The sequence below is a fragment of the Diceros bicornis genome, chromosome 11 (genome assembly GCF_020826845.1).
Source record: "Diceros bicornis minor isolate mBicDic1 chromosome 11, mDicBic1.mat.cur, whole genome shotgun sequence".
Lineage (NCBI taxonomy): Eukaryota > Metazoa > Chordata > Mammalia > Perissodactyla > Rhinocerotidae > Diceros > Diceros bicornis.
In genome coordinates this window covers 40737942-40760013 of record NC_080750.1, presented here as the reverse complement: position 1 = coordinate 40760013, position 22072 = coordinate 40737942, and the positions used below count along the sequence as shown (strand labels likewise).

General features: G+C 33.5%; 1 protein-coding gene across 5 annotated transcripts in view; it reads left to right on the top strand.

Moving 5' to 3' along the window:
- Nucleotides 1-22072, top strand: part of FBXW7 (F-box and WD repeat domain containing 7) — a 232263-nt gene that overhangs the window by 69111 nt on the left and 141080 nt on the right. For 4 of the 5 annotated variants that reach the window (XM_058550194.1, XM_058550193.1, XM_058550199.1 and 1 more), the window contains exon 2: nt 5479-5526. The exons of the other annotated variant lie outside the window; for it this stretch is intronic. The gene's annotated coding sequence lies outside the window, so the exon portion shown is untranslated. The remainder of the gene's footprint in view (nt 1-5478; nt 5527-22072) is intronic. 5 annotated transcript variants of the gene reach the window in all.

The following is a 22072-nucleotide window of genomic DNA, read 5'->3' as shown; positions in this document are numbered from 1 at the left end:
CTTCTGCCGACTCATGTCTATGGCTTCCTTTATGGAATTAATCCATCGCATATTTGATCTTCCTCTTTTCCTGCTGCCTTCTGTTTTTCTCAGCATTCTTGTCTTTTCTAAAGAATCCTGCCTTCTCATGATGTGCCCAAAGTAGGACAGCCTCAGTTTTATCAATTTTTCCTCCACGATATTTCAGGCTTACGTTGCTCTAGGACCCATTTGTTCATCTTTCTAGTGGTCCAGGATATCTGTAGAGCTCTCCTCCAACACCATATTTCAAATGAATCATTTTTTTCCTGTCAGCCTTCTTCACTGTCCAGCTTTCGCACCCGTACGTAGTAATTGGGAATACAAGGGTGTGGATAATCTTGGCCTTGTTCTCTAATGACACTTCCTTACACTTGATGATCTTTCCTAATTCTTTCATTGCTGCCCTTCCAAGTCTCAGTCTTCTTTTGATTTCTTGGCTGCAGTCTCCATTTAAATTCATGACTGAGCCAAGGTAAACAAAGTCTTTAATTATTTCAGTGTCTTCATTAAAGCTGTGTAGTTCTTCTGTAGTCGTGATTTTTGTCTTCTTGATGTTTAAGTGCAGTCCTGCTTTGGTACTTTCTTCTTTCACTTTCATCAGAAGTTGTTTCAGAGTCATCGCTGCTTTCTGCCAGTAAGATGGTGTCATCTGCATGGCTTTTGTTGTCGATATTTTTTCCACCAATTTTCACTCCTCCTTCATCTGAATCTAGCCCAGCTTTTCGTATGCTATATTCTGCATACAGATTAAACAGATGGGGAGATAAATGCACTCTTGTCTGACACCTTTGCCTGTAGGAAACCATTCTGTCTCTTCATATTCTGTCCTGACAGTGGCTTCTTGTCCACCATACAGGTTACGCATCAGGACAATCAAGTGCTGAGGCATGCCTGTTTCTTTCAGAGCAGCCCATAGCTTTTCCTGAGCCATGCAGTCAAAGGCTTTACTGTAGTCTATAAAAAATAAACTAACCTTCTTCTGAAATTCTTTGGAGCAGTCAAGTAGCCAATGAATAATCACAATTAGATCTCATGTGCCTCTCCCTTTTTGTTTTCTTTAATATATACTGGACAGTTCAGGTTATCTGCCTTTTCTTGAATGAGTTTTGGCGGTTTTTATCCTTTAGGATGAAATGATCCCTTTTGTTTAAGTTGCTGAATTTGTAGGTATAAAGTTGTATTTCCTAATTATTATAAGTATTCTCTAATTATCCTTTTAATGTCTAAAGTCTATAGTGATATCCCCGCTTTCATTCCTCATGTTGGTAATTTGTATTCTCTGTCTCTTTTTTCTTGGTTAGTCTAGCTAGAGGTTTATTAATTTTATTGAGCTTTTGAAAGAACCAGATTTGTATCCATTAATTTTTTTTCTGTTTTTCTGTTTTCAATTCCATTGAAATGTATTGATTTCTGCTCTTTATCATTACCTTCCTACTGCTTGCTTTGAGTTTATCTTGTTCGTCTGTATCCAGTTTCTTAAGGTCCAAGCTTATTGATTTGAAATTTTTTCCATTTCTAACATAGACATTTAATGCTATAAATTTCCCTCTAAGCACTACTTTGCATCATACTAATTTTGATATGCTGTATTTTTATTTTCATTTAGTTCAAAATATTTTCTAACTTTCTGTGAGTTCTCTTTGATCCATAGTTTATTTAGGTGTATTGTTGAATATCCATATTTGGGATTTTTTGGATATCTTTCTGTTACTCATTTCTAGGCTAATTCCATTGGATAATACATTTTGTATTATCTTGATTCTTTTAAATTTTAAAAAATTTGTTAAGACGTGTTTTATTTTGGTGAATGTTTCTTAAACACCTGAATGCGTATCCCTCTGTGGTTTGTTGGAATAATTTGTTTTTGAATGGAAAAGGAAAATCTTTTAACCTTTTTATAAGATTACACCTTGAATCCAAATTACTTTGTAGCCAGTGGGGTAATAGAAAGGGTATTGGAATTCACAATACTTGGTTCTAGATAGGCCTGCTTTTATTAACTGTATTATTTCAAATAAGTCCTTTTGGGCTTTTGTTTTCCTCCTACTCTTTTGTTAAAGAGTATTGATAGATTTGATTTTGTGGAACTGTTCTTTACTTTAGAATAGTATGCGTTAAATTTTATAGCACAAGGTTTAAGAATTAATATGTTTACTCTTTTCTCAGTTATTGTAACATTCTTTTCCTTATTTTTTTTTTTTAACTCTGTTTAAATAGTTGTAGTCTTAGGGATTATGTGAGATGTTAGGACTCCATAGTTTCAATTTATTGCAGATCTGCCAGTTGCAGATATCAATGTGGGTAGCAGTTTATAAACGTTTCTAAATAAAGTTTGTATTTTGGAAGGGGCTTAGAATTCTCACAGTGGTTGTGAGAATTAGTAATTAATTAATAAAATAATCAAGGAGTATGAAGATGGCAGTGAAAGATATACAAGGCACATGCCTCATAAGAAGTATGTTGTAAAAATTGGCAATTGACAAGAAGTGTGAGGAATTTAGAAGTACTTTTAAGGTTTGTGGAAATGTTGAAGAAAAGTGAGGGCATAACTTTATAAAGATATAATTCTGTAGTGAAAAGGATTATAAAAATGCAGATAAGTTATACTGAAACTTACGTTTTGTATGTTTTAACAACTGGGATGAATCAGATATTTTAAAAGTACCATGAGTTTACTTTTTGAATTTGTTGGTAGTGTCTATGAGAAAGTCATCAGAATGTTGAGGGATCCTTTCAAATTGTTGAAGGTATTATGTAAGCATTCTTTTACAGTTTTGTAGCAATCAGGCAAGATGCTTGAGAGATAAATACTGAGTGCTGTGCCCTCTTTGTTAAGGAAATAGACATACAACATAAGATTTTTAAAGTAAAAATTTATATCTTTTACAAAAAATTATGAAGGTGTGAGGTTTTTTGAAGACATTCAAAGGATATACTAGGATTCAGTTCTGTATAAGGTGGAGATAAACTGTTGATTTACACTGGATTGATTTGTGAAATATTGTAATTAGGCTAAATTGAATGGGTAATGGGTAATTTGAAAAATGATTTCTAATGCTTTGTTGCAGATAATCCAAGATCTGATATCTATTAACTACTTAAAACTCTTGATTAGCTGAGGCCCTACTTTTTTTAGAAAACAACAAAAAATAACAGTATTCTAGGGAAATATATCGTTAGCTCTATTTAAAGATGCTATATTTTCAAATACTAGTCTTTACATGATTATAATTTATGAGCAGTCTGTATTAAATTTGTTGCTGAACAAACAGTGTACAGTCCCTGAATTCATTGTGCATCTTTTGTTTTAGGGAAGACTGTTCTACTTAACACCCTTATCATCCTCTCTGGGGTCTTTACTATTACTAGAAATCATAAAGCTAGGTAATTTTCCTAATAAACCGGTGTCAGTTCTGTAGTCTTTTTAGATTTGGGATGAGATCTGTTGGCTCTCAGCTTCAAAGTGGGCCCTAAACTATGACCCTGGTCCTTTTAGTATCTGTCTGTCTTGTTTTGCTGAGATGTGTGACCTCTGGGGAGGTCTCCCATACATTCAGTAAGTTCATCTTTTTCTTTTAGGAAGATAAGACAGACTTCTCTTGAGGGAAGGTGTTTTTCTCCTTTTTGTTCTAAGGTGCCTCTCAAATTAACAATTTTGTTCATATCAAAAGTTTCCCAAAGCAGAAACTTTGTCTTAAGTATTTCTTGGTGAAAATATGCCATTTAGAAAGGTAAGTACCTGAATTTAGAAAAAGCAGATGTCTGGCTTGGGAGAGGGGCCGTTGTTTAGACTGATTAAAAAAATCAGTTCTGTGAAAGTGTTGTTTGTGCACCTTATGTCTCAGATCCACAACTGAATGGTTGGCTGCCTGCAAGTAGAAACCTGATGACAATTCTCGGCTGATTGGAGGTTTTGGAGAGATCTTAACCAGGCTAGACCCTGATAGATAAAACAGCCCAAGACTGAGGGAAGTTATTGAAAGGGTTTGATGAGTCATCTAAAGTAAAGTTTGTTCAAAGGATGCTGCCTCTGAGAATTGTTCAGGGAACTGACCTGTTGGGGCCTGTGCCATCCTGTTGTCTTAGAGACTCATACACCAAAAAAATCCAACAGCTCAAGACAAATAGGTTGTTGTGAGTAGTAGGCAGGTTTTCATCAAGGATAAAAGTTTTCAAATCTGATGAAATAATGATGTTATTTAATTTAGAGAGAGAAATAGAAGTTGGTTAGATAAAAAACACATAGTTATTATTAGGTAAATATAATGGAAAAATGGATAAAAGGAAATACAGATAGGACTGTTTATATTTTGAATAAAGAAGGTACCATTGTGAATATTAACCTAAAATTTTTTAGATATGTAAGACTATTTATTTACAAGGCTTTTCTTCAAAAGGTTATTGCTTTAAAAACATCTAAGATTTTCTAAGCAATAGGGTCAAATAGTTTGCCTTATACAGTTTTTATAAATGCCTGACTTGACCATCTGATTGCTTTTGAAATCAATTTCTGAGTTAGCTATTAATACTTTTAATATGTATGCAAAATTACACATTTGTAAACCTAACCTGAGTTTCTGAGAATAGGCATTAGGAAGATTTTATGCAAAACTTTCTCTGCTGTTAATAGAAAATCATAAGGAATCTCTTACTAGTAAAATTTATATTTACATTGAAACTATTCTTAAAACTTACTAATACAAAATGACCAGATATATTTAATTTACCTTTATGCAGTCATTAGAAATAAGTTGAAATACATCGTTAGGAAATTCAGATTTTCAAATTAGTGAGTTACATGTCATTAGTTCGATGACCTGAAATTATTTTACTGAGAAGAAATTTTTCATCTATTTTATTTTTTTAAATTTTTAAAATAGTTGAAGTATAATTTGTATACCAAAAAGTACAGATGAACTTTTCTATATTGATGAACTTTTACAAAGTGAACATACCTTTGTAACTATAACCTAGATCAAGATATCAGTGCCTCTGAAGCCTCCCTGTGTTCTGTCCCATTCAGATAACCTCTTTACCCCAAAGATAACTACAGAAGGCCACTAGATACCAGAATATAGAGTATGACATTGTATGTTGATGATCAGGAAGAATTTAACATATGAATGCTTCTCTAAGACAATGTTAGCACACTGTTGTCTTGGTCTGTAATTTTTTAAATCTGATTTGATATAGAGCTCATTCTTTTTGTAGTGTAGTAAACTCTGACATTACCTTGATAATTCTTTATTTTTCTGTATGTTACTTGTAAAATTTCAATTATTTATAAGATTAGGAAAAAATTTGTTTTATATTAATCATGTGGCAAAGTTTCAGCGTGCGTCTTGGGTTTTAGTGTTATAAAAAGACAGATAACTCTCACATAAATGAGATTCTTGGGTAGATTTTACAGAGTAGTTGAAAAACTGTTTCTCATTATTTTTTTTTTTAATCATTTAGGGAGTCTCAACCATCAGCAGAATTTTTAAAAGGCTACCTAAGTATTTGGTAAGTACATGCTCTCCATGTTAAATACTTTGCATATTACTTAAGTGTGTGTTAACATTAATGACATTTACAATAGCCAGTGTAAATTACAATTGTAATTTGTTTCTTTAAATTTTTACTGAAATTTCTTCTCTTTATACTTATTCTGATCCCCTTCTGATTCTTTCTACATACTGTATCCAGAAAATTCTTTTAGTGTGCAGCCTAAGTATTAAAAGAGTTCAGAGAAAGAAATAGTCTTAGTGGTCAGGAATGCTAATACTTTTTGAATGAAACAGGATTTTCCCTACTTGAGATTTTTCTATTAGCTGTTGATACTACATAGTACAAATTTCTTCTTTAGCCATCCATTACTTGACCCCTCCTTATGTTAGATCCTGTTCATGAACATAATGCAACATGAACACCCGTACTATGGTCAGGCCATATGCTGTTTCCTATCTGGGCTACTCCAGTTTCTTTGTAATAGCATTATAATATGAAAAATTTGATAGGTGCCTGTAGTTAGGAATTTCATAAGCTTATGTTTTCACTAGATAAAGCTTTTGGTTTTTTATTTTTCAGTAGAAGTAGGAGAGTTAATCACAGAATTTTTTTTTACTTCAGCTATATAGTATTTTTAGACTTGTGTGCTATGGTGACTGTATAGATACAACAATACTTTGGTTAATCATAATAGATTTTAAAATTATTAAATATATTTCAACATTGGGGGAAGTACTGAGGCATTGGCTAATCAAGTGTCATAATATAGTTTTTTGATTGTTTTAATGTAGTCAATAAAATATTTTTAAGGATGAATACATTTATTTGATTAGCTAAAGGAAATTTCCTAGATACATGAAGAAATATTCAATAATAAACATTGATTTCTTTTATTATACTTCTTAATGTGTTTGAAACAATAAATATTCAACCAAATGATGTTTCTAAAATTCTGTAATAATCATAGTTGATGCTTAAATATTCACCAGTTATACTACTCTGTTTGCTGTATATTTATAATAAATATAATATTTTTAGGAGCAAATGATGTTACAAAAATCTCAAATTTTTACTACTTTAGAATGTGGTAAGTGATTTCTGAAGATGTATTAAGTAGAAAATAATAACTTACTATCATTTTCCCCCCACTGATGCATATATTTGAGTTAGTTCGAGGGAGGCAATCATCTTTGCGTAGTATATGTTTATGGCTTATATTTTTGCAAATTTATTTATTGATTTTTAGTGACTGCTCTGTTGAGATATAGTTCACATACCGGAAAATTCATTCCTAAGTGTACAATTCAGTGGTTCTTAGTATATCCAGAGCTGTGCAATCATCGCTACTATCTAATTTTAGGACACTTTCAAACACCGCCCCCTAAAAAAACGCCAATGCTTTATCCATTAGCCATCACTCCCTATTTCCCTTCAACCTCCTTCACCGCCCCCCGCCCCCCAGGCAACCACTAATATATTTTCAGTTTCTATGGGATTTACCTATTCTAGACATTTCATATAAATGGACTCACACAATATTTGTCCTTTTGTGCCTGGCTTCTTTCACTTAGAGTAATATTTTCAACATTCATCCATGTTGTAGCATGTATCCTTCATTTTTGTGGCCAAAAAAACCTATTTCATTGTATACTGCGTTTTGTTTATCCATTCATCAGTTAATGAGTTGTATCTACTTTTTTAGGAATGCTTCTGCAGTGAACATTCTCATATAAGTTTTTGTGTGGACATGTTTTCATTTCTTTTGGGAATATACTTATAGGGATGAAATTGCAGGATAATATGGTAAATCTGTATTTAACTCTGAGAAACTGTCAAAATGGCTGCACTATTTTACAATTCCACCAACAGTGTATGAGAGTTCCAGTTTCTCCACAGCCTCAGAAACACTTGTTATTGTCAGTCTTGTTTGTGTTTTAGCCATCCTAATAGGTGTGTAGTGGGTATTTCATTGTGGTTTTGATTTTCATTTTCGTAGTAACTAATGTTGAGCATTATTTCATGTGCTTATTGACCATTTACCTATTTTCTTTGGAGAAATGTATATTCACATCCTCTGCCCATTTTTTAATTGGGTTGTCTTTTTATTATTGAATTGTAAGCATTCTTTATATATTCTGGAAACTAGTCCCTGATGAGATACATGATTTGCAAATACTTTCTCCCACTCTGTGGATTGTCTTTTCACTTTCTTTCTGGTTTCTTTGAAGCACAAAAGTTTTTAATTTTGATGAAGTCCAGTTTATCTGTTTTTTCTTTTGTTGCTTGTGCTTTTGGTGTCATATTGCAAATTTATTTTTAAATATTCATTGATAGTCTAGGTCTGTGACAAGATTTTAATTATCACAGGACTATAAAGCATTGGCATTTTCTCTGTTTGACAGCCAAAGCCCAAAGGAAGCAATTATCTTTGTATTTGTGCTTCAATTCCTCAGCTAATTATTTTAAGCAAAACGTTGTTCTGAATCCCACGTGTTATCATGAAAATGTTCGCTGTGTGGGATATGTTTATTGATATCAGTCTTGTGAATTCATGTTTAGTTTTTTGGATGGGAGCAGAACTTAATACTTTTGTTTATCGTGACACTTATTGTGTTTTGACTTCATACCTTAGTAAACCATTGCTTTTTAGGCTAAGAGTATTATCAGAGTTTTTTTTTTTTTAATCTTTCCTGTGAAGAGAGAATAGATTTTGCTAATCTTATTGATGTTAGTCTTGTGCAGGTTATTTAAAGGCAATAATATTTTGATGTTTTTGTATACCTACATATGGAATATGTATATTTTTCATCTGCTTTATTAAGTATATATCTTTTTAATTTTTATGGGACCATTTTTGTTCCTTATTTTTTTATCCTTATGTGGCTTCTTTTATCAATTGAAGACATAGTTCAGGATATATTGGCCTATAATGTTTAAAAAAATTTAGTTTTTTAGAGAAATGGCTTATAACAATGGAATGTCACTACTCTTAGTAGCATTGTCTTTCTGTGTAAGGACAAGGGTTTGTAATATAGCGTAATAACTGTATTTTTGTTAGGGGAATTTACTTTTGTGTGTATCTTTTGTATTATCTAACAATATTCTGTGTTAACTTCAAATAACCAAAAGTCTATTTTAATGAAATTTTATAGAGCTAAGATCATTGATATTCTTCTTGTTAGTTGAATTTAAATCATGTGTCCATTGGTTAACAATCGCTTAAGTGCCCATTGGATGAGTAACATTGTTCTTCACATTGATGTTTTTATAGTTTGTATTATATCATCCATGGATATTTTGCAATGGAAAAGGAAATAAAAACGGACATATCATTCATGGTGGTGTTAAATTTTCAATTGTGATATAAAAATAAAGACAGATTTAGCTGAGAGAGTTACCTCCGCCTATGGTGTATGTCAAATGTAGTAATTAAGAGGATTTTGATGGCCTATTTATAGTTGAAATAAAGCAAAATGGCTTTTGTGCACTATTTTTCCCCCCTTCTCTTGTTCTGTATGCTTACTAACATAATAATTGAATATATATTAATTCTTCTTGAGCATTTATATTTGAAATGGGGGATTAATATTAGTAGTAAGACCCCTTTTTCTTACAAGGTTAAGGATTACCCTTTAGTTAAACCATTAATTTTGTCACTCAAATCGGTAGGGGCTGCCTTATACTGTTGGTACCAGCTTCTCAGCACATATCCTAGAGTTTGCTACTCCGCTGATCCATAATACACCTTGGAGATAGTGGTTGGGGTTGTATGGATAGAACAGTTGAAGTATTCTTCATCAGAAGGGTCTTTCACTATTTACTCATTTGACCCAGGAAAGCTCAACTGGATTTGGGTTATTCTAAATGTCACGGTGTTTTTCCACAAATGCCTGAAACCTTTACACAGTAGTATTGACTCTGTTTTTTCCCAGTACAGTTACTGTACTAACCACGTCATGCAGGGAAGTTTTCCTAAAATCTTTTTCCTTCAGAACTCACTTTTTAAGTGAAAAACTTAATCCAGATTAACCCATATTTAATCTAGTAGCCATCTCAATTTTATTCTTATTCATATCCAAGATTTCCATTATCTTGATCTTTCTTCACAAATTTCCCATTCTATTAATCTAAATTACAGCTGTTCATTTCTTCTGCTTTGTTCCCTGTTCATGGATTGTCTAGCTTTGCTAGAGTTATAATTTACTGTCTTGAGAGCTTCCTAGTATAAATTCACATTTTTTTCCCCCTAGTTTAGCCTCATTGCTTCTTGGTAATCCTTATCTCTTTTTGATCTTCTGTTTCATTCTGCATATTAGTGATTTGGAATCTTTTTGCTCTCCTCAAATGACCAATCCTACCCTATTTCTCTTCTTCTTTTTTCATTTTATATTTTATATTCTTTGTTTGTTCAGTCTATCTTTACTCAAAGAATAAGATGTTTTCATTTCTTTTGAAAGCTAACATCTATATCCTTAGTCTTATCCCTTCTTCCCCTTCTCCAGGCCTTGCTATTTTCTGTTATTCTCCCTTCTGTGCTCCATGCTGGGTTCTCTGCCTTTTCACACCCAATCTTGAAAAATACCTTACTTCTACTCATTCTCCATCCTTCCCATTATCACCGAGCTTGTTTGATTTATAGTTGACTCTAGGTGTCCAATTTCTCAATTCTTATTCAACTACTTTCTGCAATTGGACTATTTTTCTACTAGTGTTCTCCTTCTTCAAGTGAAAGTAAATCACTTTTCTCACCTAACCAGGTAGATAGACATTGGTTAGGCTGATGTTAAAATGCTCTGTATCATCCCCAAGATAAGTCTAAGTTCCAATTGCTAAATCTGTGTCTTTTCATTTCTCCTCCTGTTCTTTGTTTTTCAGCATTTGGTATTTTGCTTCTTCTTAACGTTCACTTCTTCCTTGTCTTCTGCAATACTATACTTTAATGGTTTTTCTACCATATCTCTGACTAAATGTTTGTTTTCTTTGTTACTGCTTTTTTCCTTTATATACCCGTTAAGTATAAACTGGGTTGAAGCTTTGCTTTTTGCTCCTCCTCATTATATATCATTCCTAGGAGATGGTCTCTGTTTTCATTATGTAAATTATCACACATTTGTGATGACTCACCAATGTTCCGTTTTCCTTCATTACCTGTTTTACCTCAGTCCTTATGTCCTCAGTACCCCAAAATTGTTATTTCTGAAGCTGAAAAATTTACCTGTACAATGCTTGATATATGGTTGGAACTCAGTAAATGCTTGTTGAGTCACTGAGTGAACTCATTATCTGAGTCTCCCAGTCTGTTTTAGTTTGTTGATTTTTTTAGATAAGGATTTTAACCATTCACCTATTCTCATGTCACAAGCCGTATAACATCTTTGACCAACTCTTGTCTAGACTTGTTAACATTAGTTATCATATTTTGGTCCTAAGCTTAACTAATATTCTTGTTTGTAGATGGTAGAAATAAGGATCGCAAAGATGGTGATTTGCTTATGGTTTCACGGGTAGTAGTGGAGTTGAAAATTAAAATTAGGTTTCAGATTATATCACAGAAAACCTTCTAATGGTAAAAGCAGTTTGATGGACAAGAAATTACTCTCAGTGTACTATGTGAGTTAAGGGAGAGAAGACTGGAAGGTGGGAGGACTTTAAATTCTTGTGTGATGAGATAAAAGTCCTAATTTGGTGGAAGGAATGGAAATCAAGGACATGAGAAGTTTTTCACACAACTTTAATAGAATTTTGAGATTCTGACATCCACCAATGATGCAGTGATGCCAGTCAAGTAGTTGAGTGAACCATCCCTCAGATAACAATGATAAAATCTGGAAAAAAATTGAAAGAAAAACTCCAACTACTTAAAAGCAGCAGAAAATGACCAAAAGGAAGCCAAGTGAGAGGTTATCCTTTCAAGGCTGTGTGTAAAAATTGTATATTTGTGGCTTTTTTGCCTTAGGGTGCATCCTAGCCTCCTATAGTTCCAGTGGCATAGGACAGAAGTTAGGGCTAGCGGAGCAGCTGGAAATTTACTGAGGGAAACCTTGGAAGCAGGAGAAACATTGAAGAGGTAAACAGAAACTGATGGAGTTTTTCGACAGCCCACCGCCGTTACAAACCATTAAAGGAAGTTCATCAGTCTGAAGGGAAATGGCACCAGATGGCAAGTGCCGTCTACAGGAAGGAATCAACATAAAAAATAGTGAATATATGGGTAATTATAAAAACAATACATACATATATATATTATTTTTGGTGAGGAAGATTGTTGCTGTGCTAACATCTGTGCTCATCTTCCTCTGCTTTATATATGGGGTGCCACTGCAGCATGGCTTGATGAGTGGTCTATAGGTCTGCGCCCGAAATCCAAACCTTTGAACCCCTGGCCGCTGAAGTGGACCGTGCGAACTTAACCATTATGCCACCAGGCTGGCCCCAAAAACTGTATATATTTTTATTAATTAAAAAATATTACCTATGATTAAAGCAAAAATTATAGTACTGTATTGTTGGGTTTATAATGTAAATATATGAAAACAATAGCACCAAGTTGGCGTATTTCTGGCTTAATTTGTATTTCTCTGATGTCAATGTTGAGCATCTTTTCATGTGTTATTGACCATTTGAATATCTTCTTTGGTGAAGTATCTGATCAAGATTTTGAGACTTGATATATTACACAATATTTAATACAACATGTCATGATAATACATTATGACAAATTGATGTATTAAACAATGTTTAGTCTTCTCATTTATGAACATGGTATATCTTTCATTTATTTAAGTTGTCTTTTAATTTTTCTCAGTAATGTATGGCAGGTTTTTTTTTTAAAGGTGATAAACTGAACTCTTTACCCATTAAGCAGTAATCCTCATTTCCCCCTCTCCCAGGCCATGGTAGTATCTAATTTACTTTCTGTCTGTATGAATTTGCCTTTTCTAGATATTTCATATAAGGGGAATCATCCAATATTTGTCCTTTTGGGTCTGGCTCATTTCACTTGGCATCATGTTTTCAAAGTTCATCTGTGTTATAGCATGCATCAGAATTTCATTCTTTTTTATGGCTGAATAATATTCAATTGTAATATTCCACTTTTTATCCATTCATCTGTTGATGGACGCTTGGGTTGTGTCCACCTTTTGGCTATTTCACCTTTTAGCTGCAATGAACATTGGTGTACAAGTATCTGAGTCTTCTTTTCAGTTTTCTTGTGTATGTACCTAGGAGTGGAATTGCTGGGTCATATGGTAATTCTGTGTTTAGCTTTTTGAGAAACTGCCAAACTGTTTTCCACAGTAACTTCACCATTTTACCACATCCATCAGTTTACCACCAGTTTCTCCGCATCCCCATCAATGCTTGTTATTTCCTGTTTGTAGTACCTTTTTGGAGTAGATTCCTTAGGATTTTCCACATAAACAATCATATGTGAACAGAGACAGTTTATTTCCCTTTTGATCTCTTTGCTTTTCTTTTTCTTATCTTTTTATGTTGGATTTCTACAGTATAATATTGAATATAAGTAATGAGAGCAGACATTCTTGGCATGTCCCCAAACTTAGGGAGATTGCATTCAATATTTCACTATTAAATCTGTTGTTAGCCATAGGACTTTCATAGATCCTCTTTATCTGGTTGATGAAGTTTTTTGCTGAGTGGGTGTGTTTGTTTGTTTCTCTATTTTTAATCATTAATGGTATTTGATTTTGTCACTGGCTTCTATTGCCATGATCATATAGTTTTTCTCTTTTAAACTATTAATTGTTTTTATATATCACTGGATTTGATTTGCTAAAATTTTGTCAAAGCTGAAAAGTGTCCTTTTCTCCTCTATTTTGTATAATACTAGCATATGTTTGTATGCCAAACATATAGTTTGTATAAGACTGGCATATTTTTCCTTAAATATTTGGTAGAATTCACCAGGGAAATCATCTTGGCCAAGGGTTTTTTTTGAAGGAAGTTTTTGGATTTATGAATTAAAATTTTTACTTGGCAGTATTGATGTCTTGCATTTTCACAGTACTTTTCTGTTTGATTTATTTTGTTGAATTTGTTAGTACAAAGTTGTTCGTAAGATGCCCTTACTATTTTTTTAATGTCTGTAGGATCAGTAGTCATATTTCCTCTTTGTTTCTTGATACTGATAATTTCTTTTCTTTTTTTTCCCCTGTTAGTTTGCTAGGTGTTTATTAATTTTTTTATCATTTGCAAAGAACCAACTTTTGGAGATGATTTTCTCTATCATTTGCTTATTTTCTGTTTAATTGATTTTCATTTTTTTATTTCCTTATACTAACTTTTGATTTAATTACCTCTTCCTTCATTTGCTTCTTGAATTGGAAGCTTGCTTCTTTCTTGTTTTCTAGTATAAACTGTTAAAGCTAAAGATTTCCCTTTTGTACACCTTTAGCTCCATCTCACAGATGTTGACATGTTGTGTTTTCGTATTGTTCAGTTTAAAATATATTCTTGTTTTTCTTGGATTTCTTCTTTGACCAGTGGATTCTTTAAAAGTGTGTTGCTTAATGTTCAAATATTTTGGATTTTCTAGATTTCTTTTTATTAATGATTTCTAGTTTAAATTTGTTGTAGTCATAGAATAAACTATTGTATCAATTCTTTGAAACTTATGGAGAGGTGTTTATGGCCTATTGTTGAATGTTCCACGTTTACTTATAAACAGTGTTTAGTCTGTAGTTTTAGGTTATAGGATTTTATAAATGTCTGTTAAGTCATGTTGGATAATAATGTTAAAATCTTTATCCTTCCTGGTATTTTTTTGTGTGTGGGGGGGTGGGTAAGTTGCTTTAGTAATTGCTGCTTGCATGGTTAATTCATATTTCTCTTATGTAATCTGGTTATTGGACTGGATTTTTTTTTCTTTCTTTTCAAATAATATTTTTACTCCTCATTTGCTTTTCTTGGCTTGGTTACACTAATGAAGAGAGAGACACTTATGTATATACTGATTTAAAAAATATATATGTATATAAAATTAACAGTCTTCTGTTCATCCATGTGTTACCTAGGTTTTGAACTTCTTTTTCTTCCCTGTTTTATTATTTTTGTTTGAATGCTAAAGAGGACTATCGTTCATTGTAGTTTTGTATTGTAGTTTTGTACTGTGGGATTCTTATAATAGCTTTGTGTGTGTCTCTCTGTGTGTGTGTGTGTGGGGTCCTATGTTGTAGTGTAGTCTTGCCAGGGAAAACTTGATTTTGTTTGATTTAAGGTCTAGTGGAAGCCATTTTTTCCTCATATACATTTACTGCTACCCCAACATAGCCTTATATATAATAAAAACAAATTTCTCTCCTAACTATAATGTGAAATTTTGATGTATAATAGTTTTAACCTAAATCACAGTCTACACAGTAGGGAAATTTGAAAAGTGTTCAGAACGTTTAAAACATGGTTGTTTCATATATGGCCTCAATAGTATAATAAGTAAAAAAAAAAATCTGTTATTGCCTATTATGAAATTGCGTAATATGGTTTCTTAAAAGTTTAAACCTTTTAATACCTCAATTATTTGTCTTCTCTTCTTTTGATCATTCTTTTACAGACCTTCAGTAATAGGAAAGCCAGTTAAGGTCACCATTCAGTTTTTTAGCCAACTAGTGTGATTTGAACTTAAATTTTGATGTCAGCAGGTTCAAATCCTGCTTCTGTCACTTACTCTTCTTGCCGTGAGTTTAGTAATGCTTTAATTTCTCTGTACTTTCTTGGAGAGCCATTCCTTGTGTTCTGCTAAGCTTCCTGAAATTTGTTGGTGATTTTTTTTCTCCTAATGTTATTTATTTATTTATTTTAATTCCTAGGACAAAATTATTTGGTAATAGTGGGTAATGCTTTTAAACATGCCTCTTCTGGGCCGGCCCCGTGGCGCAAGCAGTTAAGTGCACGCGCTCCACCGCGGTGGCCCGGGGTTCGCCGGTTCGGATCCCAGGCACACACCAATGCACTGCTTAGCAAGCAATGCTGTGGCGGCGTCCCATATAAAGTGGAGGAAGATGGGCACGGATGTTAGCCCAGGGCCGGTCTTCCTCAGCAAAAAAAGAGGAGGATTGGTAGATGTTAGCACAGGGCTGATCTCCTCACAAAAAAAAAAAAAAATGCCTCTTCTTTCTCTTACTCAGTTATGTAATTATTGCCAGGCAAATGTCTGAAAAGATGTTTTAACACAAATTTGAAGGTGTTTGTAGGTGTAATTAGCAGATAATTTGTTTGGTTCTGGCTAAAATAAGCTGAGTTGGGGATATATTTCATTTAATTTGGGTGTAGGGATATATATTTATATGGAGATCAGTCATTACCATGTATAGTTAAATTATTGCTAGCTGTCCCATTGTAGGAAATGTTCTAGTAATGTCCAGTGTCTCTAGGCATCATGACAAGAATGTTTAAAGCTAGAGGGTGTAATACGTATGACCGTGTCCTATGATGGCCATTACTAGAAGTATGAGGCCACCACTAGTAGCAGAGAAACTAGGTTTGAAATGTACAGAGCCAGAATCAAGTCTGTGGAAACATTTTCAGATATCTAAAACTATAAAACTCAGTTTTCATCCCTCTAATTCAAAATGTCAGTGCTCCTGTATAGAAAAGAACTGATAATGTAATGTATATAAATTGTACATACAACAAATGTTTTTTCCATTTTAGTGGAAATAGCATATTTGATAAAATCAAAATATATTATTTCATCTGCTTATTGGAACACTTTAGTAAAACAAGTAAGAAACTATAGACTTCTGATTTGGCTGTATGTTGAGGGTGTATTCGCATTTATTTAAGAATTAAGAGAAATTCAGAGAAAAATTAATGGAATATGAAACAAAAATGATTAAAGATGTGCCATGAATAATTAGAAATTATTCTGACATTGTGAAGTGAATTGTGATATTAAAATGTTCCAATAATACAAAAGCAGTAATTCATTTAAGAGGAAAAAATAAATTATAAACAGAAGTAATGAATAGGCTCTTGATTTTTTGATAATCCAGTTAATGAAAAAGAATGAATCATATAAAAATATTGGAAATATATCTAAATGACTTACTTATTTGAAACCAAATTCTCTGATCTCTGAGAAGTGAACGTAACATAAAACTCATAACACACCAACAATGACATTGATGATTGGTTAATGAATGTCTTAAATTTAAGATATATAAGATAAATTACTACACAAGAAAACTTAAATTGGAATCTCAAGTTTATATATGAAAGAAGCTTGATAGAGGTTCCTCATATTTGTCAACTCTCTCAGAAATTTACATGACATTCCCAGCAATGAGAAATTTACATGACATTCCCAGATTGAGAAATTCTAAGTTTCTACACTTTGAATAATGAAAAACAAAATTTGATTAACTTTGCTAACAAAGACCTGATTAAAGGCGTGGAAAGAACTGTATGAGTGTTTGGGGGAAAGAGCAATCCAAGTAGGAGTGCTATAAGTTTAAAGGCTCTGGGCCGGCCCCGTGGCTTAGCGGTTAAGTGCATGTGCTCCGCTGCTGGCGGCCGGGTTCCGATCCCGGGCGCGCACCCACGCACCGCTTCTCCGGCCATGCTGAGGCCGCGTCCCACATACAGCAACTAGAAGGATGTGCAGCTATGACATACAACTGTCTACTGGGGCTTTGGGGGGAAAAATAAATAATAAAAAAATAAAAAAAATAAAGGCCGTGTTGTGGGAATAAGTCTGATATGTTTATTAAAATGAGGCACTGAGGTTAGAGCCCAGTGGTTGGAGATGAGGTTGAAAAGCAAAGCAAGGACCAAATTATATATGGCCTGGATAGAAATTTAGATTTTGATTCTAGTTGTAATGGGGTTACCATTGGAGAATTTTTCACATTTTCAGACTGGCACTGGAACTCTTCTACGTGCTCGGTTGGGGACCCAGGCTCCTTTCATGTTTTAGGTCCGTCATCCGGTTGTGCTTTATTCTCATGTTCCAGCTATATCAGGAAGGGGAAATAACTCAGATACCTGCTGTCTTAAAATACCCAACCCAGAAGGGCACACACATCACTTCTGAAATTTATCTTCATTTGATGAGAACTTAATTATGTGTAATTGCAAGGGAGCCATGTGCCCAGCTATAATGCTGTTACTATAGAAGGTGAGAATGAATTTGGTTAGAAAATTTGGTGTCACTGCCACATTAATACTTATGTATTAGGACCTAAGATCTGACTTATTCTAACTTCTACTTAGTATTCCATATTAAGATTGTACTGTAGTTTAATGTTTACCATTCTCTTATTGCTAGATTCAAGTGATTTTTAAGTTCTCGTTATCACAAGCAAGCTTGCAACAAACAACCTTGCTATGTCTCCTTGAACATTAGGGTAACTAACAAAAAGTATAACTACTGCATAATAGGGTATAAGCATTAACAAAACATGTGTTAGATACTGTGAAATTGTCCTTCAAGTGTTCCTCTCATCATCAGTGGATGAGTATAGCCATTTCACTACGCCTCTCATTAATACTTGATGTTGTTTTTGATAATCTTTTAACTGAAAAATGTTTTCTCATTGTTTTGATTTGCGTTTTCTTTATTATCAGTGAGGTTAAACATCTTTTTGTAAGTTATAGGCAATTCTTTCTACTGTAAATTGTCTTTTATATATTCACATTTTTTCTATTAAAATTGTTTTTAAAAAATATAATCTGGTTATTATTTTAATCCCTTGGCTCTTGTGTGTGTTTCAGAATGTTTTCCCAGTTTGTTGCCAGTATAAAAAAAATTTTTAATGGTGTTATATTATATATGGTGTTTCTGTATTGTTTCAATATAGAAATAGAAAATTTTGATATCCTAAACTTTATATTATTGGTTTCCAAACTACTCTATGGGAGCAAATATTGTACAGATTTTATAAACTGAAGGTTTTTAGATTTAAAAAATTTGATATTTCTTATTTTTCTTTAAAAATTTTCAAACCTACAGTTGAGAAAATAGTACAGTGAACACCTGTATACTCTTCACTTAGACTTACCAGTTGTTAACATTTTGTTAATATTTTGCCACATTTTTTTCACTCTGTGTATCTATATTTCTATTGATATCCATATCTACATTTACATGTACACATATAACCTTCTTTTGGTTACACATTTAGAAAGTAAGTTTTATACATCCTGACACTTAACTGCTAAATCCTAAACATGTATGATGTAAGAATAGGATTTTTTTCATATATAACCACAATACCATAATTATACCTATGGAAATTAGCCTTGATTTGATAAAATCTAATAATACTGTCCATTTTCAAATTTTCCTAATTGCCTTCTAAAGTTTTTATAGTTCCCACCCCCATCTGCTGCCTTCCTTCTTCACCTAGTCCTTCCTGCCTACCCAATCCAGGATCTAATCCAGGATCCCTCATTGTATTTGGTTGTCATGGTTTTTTAGTTTCTCTTAATCTGAAACATTCCCTCACCTTTATTTTGTATTTTATGACACTGACTTTTTGAAGAGTCCAGCCAGTTGCCTTGTAGAAAATCCCACATTCTCAATTTTTTCTGGTTGTTTCCTTATGATTGGATTCAGGTTAAAACATTTTTTGGCAAGACTACAGCATAGGTGATAGTGTATGCTTTTCAGTGTATCACACATACCAGTTTGGTTCATTATTGTTGGTATTAAATTTGATCATTTGCTCAAGGTGGGGTGGCCAGATTTCTCAAATGTAAGGATGCTTTTCCCTTATAATTTATAAGTAATCTGAGGGTGATACTTTGAGGCCATGTATGTATACTATTTCCTACCAGGTTTTCATCCGATGTTTTTATCATCTGTTGATGATTCTTGCTTGAGTCTGTTATTACACTGAGTTTTAATGTTTACAGTATTTAAAAACACAAAATAGTTGTGGTATATCAAAATTTAAAATGTTAGACACTACTAGTATATTAACTTGTGCTGTCAGAGTAGCTTTTTAAAAGCATTTCCTGCTGTTTCTTGTGAATGTGTTATCAGTGCCCTCCAGCAAAGAGCACCAGCAACAAACCTGTAGTTGGACAAGTTGGATTTATTATCCCTTGCAGCAAGGGAGAGCACACACTATGGGAAACCATGGGACATGTTAGTAAGAGGGTGTTAGGAAGGATTTAAAGGATTTGGGCTTTGGTTGGGTGATTTGGGGGATGGTCCAAGATAGCAGGAGTTCGCTCTGGATTGGGTACTGTCAAAAAGCTAGAACAGTTTTATGATTTGGTATCTCAATAAATCTTATCTATAAGGAGGGAGGGCACAATGTAACAAGGCTAAAGCTATAATTGTTAAAGAAGCAGCATTCACTCATATTATCTGTGAGAGAGGGGTGCTTGCTATTTTGTGGCTTGGACAGTGTTCGTGTTTTGTCTGTGTTCAGATATGATTACGAGTGGTCTTGTTTTAGTCTTGATCCATCCTGGTTAAAGTGGTCTTGTCTAATGTTGACGTTGTGTGAAATTGTTTATGTCCAGTGAAGAACACCAAGGCCTAGCTGATAGTACTAGGCCAGTTCCCGGATATTAGGAGCTGCTTTTCCCTTTCCCAGTGTCATTTTAAAGAAAGTTTGTAGCTCATCAATGTGTTTTAAGAATATTTTTCACCTGGATATATTCTCTTATGTAAAGTTGTAAGAGTGATGACTCGACTGCATAGATGAGGAGAGTGGAGGCTGTGGGCTGAGCTAAATGTGGACAAGACGCAAATACATGTATAGCTCCCGTGTTCTTTTTGTGCTGTGTCAATAATGTAAATAGTCATTTGTGTAATTAATGAATCAGTAAATATGTCTCATCTCAAGCATATTGTATGACAGATAATATTAGTACTAATTTTACATTTGGGTATTTCTATTTTATACATTTATGATAAGTTAACAGTTGTTGGAAACTGTTAGTGGTTTAGCTTTAGATTGAAATGTTCCAATATATCTTTTAAAAATTTCTTATTCAGCTACTTGTCTTTATGTAGCAGGATTTTCTTGATAGAGTCTAACCAAAACAGTATAGAAATAAATTGCTGAAACTGATAAAAATTCATGATTATATATTTTTATATTTATTAGACAGGTAGTTTGTTTTAATTCTCTTTATGTAAGTAAATATAACTCATAAAATAATTTTATGCTAATAATATCGTTCATATCTTTCCAATATTGGAGTTCCATTTAAGATTTTGTTTGGAAAGGCTTCTGTTGGGGGGAAATGGTTGAATATCACTGTTTTATACTATTAAGAGTATAAAGCAAACATTTTCTGTTTAGCATTATTACTTGCCATGGATGACTCGCTACTTAACTCAGAGTGAGTATAGTGCATCTTTGTTTATATAGTAATATGTATTTATATATCATATACGCCCAGATCTTGCTTTTGAGGGTTTCTGGCCTCTCTGAATCCATTGTTATGTAAATTAGCAATTCTTGCCCCAATATGATTAAAAACCTTATGATAAAATATAAATTCCATAGAATATGTTGTCGATGGTAAAACAGTTTAAAATGTTTTTTAATATAACTATTTTAACAATATATCACAGACTTTATTTTTAAAAGTAGCATATCATGACCACAGTTTTATTTTTGGATAACTTAGAGGTTCCAGTTTTTTTTTTTTTTTTTTTGTGAGGAAGATTAGCCCTGAGCTAACATCCGTTGCCAATCCTCTTCTTTTTGCTGAGGAAGATTGGCTCTGGGCTAACATCCATGCCCATCTTCCTCTACTTTATATGTGGGATGCCTGCCACAGCATGGCTTGACAAGTGGTGTATAGCCAAGTTCGGGTCACACTTGGGACCCGAACCTGCGGAGCATACAAACTTAACCACTACACCACTGCTCCGGCCCCTTAGGGTTTCCAGTTTGAATCTCATTTATTATAGAGTGATGCCATTGGAGAGAATTTATGGTTTAATTCATCCCTGACTTTTAGAAATAGACATGTAAGTGCCGTAGCCCATTTTTCTCCCCAGATTCCCTCCTGTCTCCCTCTCCTGATCCTATTAAAACCATTATTATCCTCCATTTTATAGATACAGAAGGAGGTTCCGCCTTCCCCGCACCCATACCTATTATTATCCACAGGCACGCAGAAGGTGTTATAAGGGATTTATAAAGCATTACTTTCTGTAGTTTGTAGTGCAAAGAAAATTGGTGTATTTATTGTAGCATTGACTGTGCTTTTTCAAACTATAATTCTTGCCTGACCCCACCCCCTGGTTTGGAATCACTGTTGTATGAATGTAAGGGCAGACTGTCTATGACATGACTCCCCATTTATCACCAGGGTTGACTGAATTAACTGCTGTCTATAAAAAGAATCTTGGGAATGACTATTGGGTTTGCTCTTCACACGTTTTGGCTACTCTTGTAGTTAATTTGCTTTGGTACTGTACAGTGCCTTATTTGCCCCCAAAAGATGGAGTAGTGACATCATCTTGCTTACTCTAGGCAGTGTAAAAATGGGGTCTTTGTTTTACTATAGAGTCAGCTCGATGAGAAAAAGTGGAAATGCTGATGGTTTTGAAAATATGATGATACTGAAG